This window comes from Carcharhinus amblyrhynchos, chromosome 25 (genome assembly GCF_965287045.1).
Source record: "Carcharhinus amblyrhynchos chromosome 25, sCarAmb.v2.hapA, whole genome shotgun sequence".
NCBI lineage: Eukaryota > Metazoa > Chordata > Chondrichthyes > Carcharhiniformes > Carcharhinidae > Carcharhinus > Carcharhinus amblyrhynchos.
Genome location: NC_137348.1, coordinates 16,413,759 through 16,421,088, shown reverse-complemented (window position 1 = coordinate 16,421,088; position 7,330 = coordinate 16,413,759).

The following is a 7,330-nucleotide window of genomic DNA, read 5'->3' as shown; positions in this document are numbered from 1 at the left end:
CCATCCCAGAGAACAGCACACGGATTTTATACATCAGTTGAACTGTTGATTATCTTGTTCTGAAAACATGATGTGGAGATGCCAGCGTTGGACTGGGGTAGGCACAGTAAATAGTCTCACAACACACCAGGTTAAAGTCCAAAAGGTTTATTTGGTAGCACGAGCTTTTGGAGTGCTGCCCCTTCATCAGGTGACTATGCAAAGATATTTGATATTTTTGCACAGATTAGGTAGACTTGAGAAAAATTTGCTGACCCTTTCTGGAACTTATCCAAAATCTGACAAAAATCCTCTAAACTACAGTGAGTGAGATTGAGGTGTCCCTGGAAGCTCTAATAAAATTCCACATTATACTTTGAGTACTTACTAAAACGTTTGCAACAAAAGTGTTATAAAAGAAGTTAGTAATGTGATTCACCCCAGCTATAGAATTTGTACATTTTATTGCACTGATCCACAAAACATCATATGGATACTGGGTGCCTGATTCAGGGTGAGAAACAGGAATCTCAATGTGTCGGTCAAATTTAACCTTCCTTTAGAATGTTCTTAATACATCAAAATAAATCAAAGAGTAACAAGTTGTCCTATCACACATTAAGGTGATCTTTCTCTTCACTCTGTCGGTAGCTGTAACACTACATTCTGCATCCTATCCTTTCCTTCTCCCCTACAATTTCAAAGTGGAGCAGGGGAGTTGTCCTGACCAATAATTTTCCTGATGTGGGTATGCTGGCGTTGGACTGGCGTAAACACAGTAAAAAGTCTGACAACACCAGGTTTTAGTCCAACCTATTTATTTGATAATATACTCACAAGCTTTCGGGGTTAGTCCCTTCGTCAGGTGAATGGAGAGTTCTGGCCTCAGACAGAGCATATAAAGCACAGACAGTTTAGAGATTACTGATTATACATCAGTTGAACTGTTGATTATCTTGTTCTGAAAACATGATGTGGAGATGCCAGCGTTGGACTGGGGTAGGCACAGTAAATAGTCTCACAACACACCAGGTTAATCTCTAAACTGTCTGTGCTTTATATGCTCTGTCTGAGGCCAGAACACTCCATTCACCTGACGAAGGGACTAACCCCAAAAGCTTGTGAGTATATTATCAAATAAATAGGTTGGACTAAAACCTGGTGTTGTCAGACTTTTTACAATAATTTTCCCTCAGCCAACGTTATGTAACAGTTGGAGTACCTGGGCATTGTCACATGGTTTATTGTGGGACGTTGCTGTGTGCGCGTTTGTTGCCATAATCTGTATCCTTCAACAACTACTTAACTGGCTGCAAAGCACTTCAGGATATCTTGAGATCAGTAATAGAATCATAGAATTTCTACAGTGGAGGCAGAAGCCGTTTTGCCCATTGAGACTGCACTGAGTCTCCGTAAGAGCATCTTATGTTTGGAAAATGAATGATTTAGAACATTGCTAGCAGGCCAATTTATTTTGCCTTCAAAAGTTGGTTTGATTGATTATTGTCACATGTATAAGTATACAGTGAAAAGTGTTGTTTCTTGCACACTATACAGGCAAAACATAGAGTACATGGGGAGAAGGAAAGGAGAGGGTGCAGAATATAGTGTTGCAATTACAGATTGGGTGTAGGGAAAGTTAGCGTGAGCTGACTAGGGCTCCTGGTGTTTCCATGAATAGTTCTGAAACTGCTTGACATACCCTGTGTACAAATGGTGCTTCTCCATCACAAAATAGCATTTAGAATAACACACTCAGTTATAATATCCATGCAGGAGGCACTCCACAGGCTTAAGTAGGATATTGAAGGAGAATTGGGATCAGAGTGGATTCAGAATAAGTGAATATTTCAACAGCTCCCTCCCTCAAGTTTGTTTTCCAATTTGACATGAACTATAAGCACCATCAATGTTCACGCTGGGATGCATCAGCTTTCCTGCTTTTATGGCATAATTGGGTTGGATTTGACAATTTGACTTTTCTAATAACTGGAAATAATTAAAGCTTTTTAATAAGTTGCACTTCTTTAACGCACACTCGTCAGAGCTTTCTCTCTGTTTCCATTATTACCATTTTCACATTGATGCAGTGAAGAAGAATTGACAAGAATTCAATCAAGCATTCAAAAATCTGCAGTAAGCTCAGCACTGTTTCATTGCTACAGGACAACCCCACCTAATGCCCGAGAAGATCAGTGCAAGTAAAACTGTCAGGAAAGACTTTGTTATAGAATCATGGAATCCTTATAGGAGGCCATTCGGCCCATCGAGTCTGCACCAACAACAATCCCATCCAGGCCTTATACTCGAAACCCCATGTATTTGTCCTGCTTATCCCCCTGACACTAAGGGGCAATTTAGCATGGCCAATCCACCTACCTCCACATCCTTGGAATGTGGGAAAAAATCAGAGCACCCGGAGGAAACTCATGCAGACACGGGGAGAATGTACAAACTCCACACAGACTATCACCCAAGGCTGGAATTGAACCTGGGTCCCTAGTAGAGCTAACCACGGTGCCACTGTGCCATCCACAGCTAATCAGACTGTCTGAAGTTCTACTGATGTGAAAGTACTATTGATTTCCCTTTATGCTGGAGTAATGACAAGCTTTCGCCTTTGTCTGCTAACCAGGGAAGTATGTCAATTAGAAGTACCACTGGGTTAATGGGCAACAATTGACACAGCAGCAATGGTCAGCTTTAGATGGAAATAACAGAGTTAATTAGAAAGACCTGTCACTGCACATTGAACTGGAAGTTTCAGCGATCTTCAATAATTTGTTAACGGTGTGGCAAAACGGCCAAAGCTACAGAGGATAAGATTTGGGCTTGCAACGACCATTCTAATGAATACAGACGATAATATTGGGAGACCTAAAACAATGACTGTCCATAGATAATAAAAATATTTGTTGGAGATTTTCTTTTGCTTAATTCAATGGAGGTGGAGGAAGAGTTCCTCCAGCAAGGAAAAGTAAAATTATTAACAAGGGATCAATTGATTGAATATCACTGTGTGGAATTGTATTTAACTGGTCTGTAATTCTGCATTGCAGAATTGTGCTGGGTGCTGCTTTGAGGGAATGAGAGAAATGTGTACAAACTGGCAGGTTGCAATGTGTGTTAGGATTTGTAAAGGCTGAACTTAGAACTATAGCATACTAACATCTCTCAATTAAACCAGCAGGGCCAGCTGTGAGTGAGATTCCTTCTAAGCTGCTTTCTAACTTGGAGGTTGCATACAAGTTATTTCTCATTATAAAGTTTGGAATTTGCTAACTAGGACAGCATTCATTGCTCTTCTCTAATTTCCCTTCAAAAGGCCGTGGTAAGCTTCCTTCTTGAACTGCTGCAGTCCGTGTGGTGCTATTAGGGAGGGAGCTCCAGGATTTTGACCCAAGGACATTGATGGGATGACGATATATTTCCAAGTCAGGATGGTGAGTGGCTTGGAGGGGAACTTCCAGATGGCGGTGTTCCCATGTATCTGCTGCCCTGATCCTTCTAGATAGTAGTGATTGGGGACTTGGAAGGTGTTAAGGAGCTTTTGTGAGTTCTTGCAGTGCTTTTTATAGATGGTACACACTGCCCTCATTCTGTGTCTGTAGTGGAGGGAGTGAATGCTTGTGGAAAGGGTAGGTCCTGGATGGTGTCGAGCTTCCTCAGTGTCGTTGGAGCTGCCCTCATCCAGGCAAATATTCCACTACACTCCTGACTTGTGTCTTGTAGATGGCAGACAGGCTTTGGGTAGTCAGGAGGTGAGTTACACATTGCAGGATTTCCAACCTCAGCTCTTGTAGCCACAGTATTTAAATGACTAGTCCACTTCAGTTTCTGCTCAATGGCAATTCCTGGGATGTTGATAGTGGGAAATTCATTGATGCTAATGCCATTGTGTGGCATCCTCTTTAAGAAACCTCGCGTGCATGTTGGCACAAAATATATTTAAAGGAAAAATGAACTTAAATGAAAGTTATGCCCAAAAAGGTTAGAGGGAATGGTGTATGAAGTATTTATTAAATGTCCTGTTGCATGTAATCCATACATATTAAACTATGATGCCTGGATTTCAATGTTTAGAACATTATTGATTTGAAAAGTCAATTATAATTGAAAATCCATCCTTTTCAAACACCATAAACGCGATGGAATTTATTATGGAGGAGTAATTGGAAAATTTACACATGAAATAATAACCAATTCTCTGATGTCTTTTTACACTCAAATTTGCTGCTAATGTCATGAACATATGTAAAACTGCTTCAGAACTCAGCAGAAATCGATGTAAATAATTGAAGCTTGAGGAAAGCGCATAACTCACATCGTTAACTCCTTAACAGTGAAAATTAACTTTTTAAGCCATCTGTTATTCACTTGAGGGGGCCTTGTGGCGTTGATGGCCACGGATAGCATCCCTGCCGCCAAGCCAGAGGCTGCGGATTCGAGTCCCACTCCAGGACTTGACGACCAAAGAAGATGTGTTCATAACAGGGCCAAACAGGTTAAGTGTCAACCAGCAAATCCTGCTCTGACCAAGACCGCAAGAAACTACAAAGAGTTGTGAAAGAAGCCCAATCCATCACACAAACCAGCCTCCAATCTATCATCTCCATCTACACTTCTCACTGCCTTGGAAAAGCAGCAAAATCAAAGACCCCACACACCCCAGACACACCTTCTACTTTCTTCTGTTGGGAAAAAGATACAAAAGTCTGAGGCCATGTATCAACTGACTCAAGAATAGCTTCTTCCCAGCTGCCAACAAGCTTTTGAATGGACTTGCCTTATATTAAATTGATGTTTCTCCAGCCCTTAGTTATGACTGCAACATTACATTCTGCACCTTCTACTTTCTATGTATGTATCTATGTTTCTTAATTTAAAAAAAGTGTGGCATGTACAAGTTTGGCCTGATTCCATGCTCTCTATGGCTCTATTATAGTCTAATTTCAGCAGTTTTAATACTTAATTCAGAAGTAGTGGATGGGATCCCCCAGTTGGCCAGTGGTGGGATCTTCTGGTGGTTTGCACCATCTGCCACAGGAAACCGGAATGTGCCATCAGTGGAGATGGCTGGAAAAATCCTGCGCTTAAGATTTGGCCTCTGTTAAAATTATACACATTAATCATAATGAGCAAACTACTGATGCATTTTTACATACTTACTGTTGGCAAGGCCTAATCCACCCTGAACTTAATCTCCAATGTCTTCAGTCCAGCTCAGAACATTAGGGTGTCTATGAGCATTATTCACGTCTACACTGTTCATTCCCAATGTTCCAGTCAACAGCAGACAGAGATCATTAATGACAACTGCCTTAAGCGGCATTGTACAGAGCAGCATCAGACAGTAACAACTATTTTAGTTAATGCAACCCAAAGTGTCCCTTTCCCTAATCAACAGGGGAGGCAATGGCCTAGTGGTATTATTATCGCTAGACTATTAATCCAGAAACTGAGCTAATGTTCTGGGGACCCAGGTTCGAATCCCGCCACGGCAGATGGTGGAATTTGAATTCAGTAAAAAACATCTGGAATTAAGAATCTACTGATGATCATGAAACCCTTGTTGACCGCCGAAGTGGCCTACATGTGACTCCAGAGCCGCAGCAAAGCGGTTGACTCGCAACTGCCCTCGGGCAACTAGGCATAGAATCCCTACAGCACAGAAGAGGGCATTCGGCCCACTGAGTCTGCACTGATTCTCTGACAGAGTATCTTACCCAATCCCTCTTCCCCTCCCAATCCCTGTAACACCACAAATTTCCCATGGTTAATCCATCAAACCGACACATCTTTGGACACTAAGGGGCTATTTTGCATGACCAATTCATCTAACATGCACATCTTTGGATTGTGGGAGGAAATCAGAGTACTGAGAGGAAAGCCACGCAGACAGGGAGAGAACGTGCAAACTCTATACCGACAGTCACCCAAGGCTGGAATTGAACCTGGGTCCCTGGAGCTGTGAGGCAGCAGTGTTAAGCTTTGTGCCACTGTGTCACCCACAAATTTAGACCATTAATTCCAGAATTTTTTTTACTGAATTCAAATTTCAACATCACTTGTGGTGAGACTCGAACCCGGCTCCCCAGAGCATTGTCCTGAGTCTCTGAATAGAAGTTTATTATTTATTTGTGTTGCTAGTAGGCTTACATTAACCCTGCAATGAAGCCACTGTGAAAATCCCCTAGTTGCCACACTCCGGCGCTTGTTCAGGTACACTGAGAGAGAATATAGCATGGCTAATCTAGCTACCTCAATACATTAACCCCAGTACCATGAGCTTTAATTTTGCTCACTAGTCCCTTGGTAGGGATCTTGTCTTTTGAAAGTCCAGATACACAACATCTGCTGGTTCACCCTTGTCCATCCTGCTGGTCACATGCCCAAAAAATTCCAGAAGATTTGTCAAGTACGAGTTTCCTTTAGTGAATCCATACTGATTTGGACAAATCTTGTTTAAAGTTTATTTATTAGTGTCACAATAGGCTTATGTTAATACAGCAACAAAGTTACTGTGAAAATCCCCTTGTCACCACACTCTGGTGCCTGTTCGGGTACACTGAGGGAGAATTTAGCATGGCCAATGCTCTTAACGACAATACCGCAATGCCACCACCTCCCCAAAGGTTGAATATTCAGGGATGGACAATAAGTGCCGGCCACCCAGCGATGCCGATTTCTCACGCACAAATAAACAAAAACATTTTCAGAATGAGTCTGCAAGTTTAGGTGAAGTGGTTGGGGGGCAGCCTCATTGTGTTTCCAGCACAGATCAAACTCCCTCTGATTGTGAAATCCCCCCGCCCCGCCCCACCACTGCTCACAATCCTCAGGTCAAATAAAGCAGCCCTTCACGAAAAGAACAGTTTTCAGCATGATCCCAGATAATAAATACAGATTTATTTAAGTATTATTTCACAAAGACTGGCTCTGAAGGTAACCTCAGGAGTGAATACATTAAGATTAGACAGAAAAATGCTTTTCTTTTCTTTTTAAATTTCCATTCACTTAACAAAAATATTTACTTATTAGGTGAAATGAATATATTTTAAGTTGTAAAGAAAAACACATTTGATATCCCATAATATTCATTTCATATTAATTAACAGAATTATAATCTACTTTCACAGCAGTGCGCAACGGCACTGAAAATAGATATTTGTGTAGGTACGAATTCAGTAATTTTTAGAGGCAACATTTGAAACACAAAACATTTACATTGAATTCTTGGCATTAAAAACAATGGCAATACAATATTTTAAGACAGTTGGTGTTTCTTTTTTCCCATCACAGAGGTCCAGCAACAGTTTTGACAGTACATATTCATTGAGTACAAAACTAC